Genomic DNA, 549 nt, shown 5'->3' on the forward strand with positions numbered 1-549 from the left:
CAGCCGAAAACTGGTTATAATAAGATATGGTTACTGGACAGTGTCAAAGTAGAACAGATATACATAATTAGTCCATAACACTCAGCTACAACAAAACTAGATCAATATCTGTTAAATCAAATGATGTATAGGCATATTTTGTATTGGGTAATATCAATAAAGCTGTGGTGGCCATCTTGAATTGGGTTGATGTGCATCAAATAATTATTTTGTGAGAGTTTTACAGTTGAGGAGATATTTTGCTAACAGACACATGATCACACACTGAGACATGGATATGGGTGGAATGCAAATGCATGATACTAGAGCGGTCTCCCAAAGGGCAGGAAATTAAAATTTGATTGGAACCTGAGAATTAATTAACATGCATTATCCAWCCCTGTGAGGTGTTCATAAAGAAATCTGTCTGACAAAATAAACTGTCAAATTCCTTGCAGAAATATTCTAAAAAGACATCTTTTGACAGACCCAAACCAGTGGTTATTCCGTATGTTGCTGGTGTTTCGGAGAAACTGAAACGTTTATTTTCTAAACTTGATGTCCCAGTGG

This window comes from Austrofundulus limnaeus, unplaced genomic scaffold (assembly GCF_001266775.1).
Source record: "Austrofundulus limnaeus strain Quisiro unplaced genomic scaffold, Austrofundulus_limnaeus-1.0 Scaffold2, whole genome shotgun sequence".
Classification (NCBI taxonomy): Eukaryota; Metazoa; Chordata; class Actinopteri; order Cyprinodontiformes; family Rivulidae; genus Austrofundulus; species Austrofundulus limnaeus.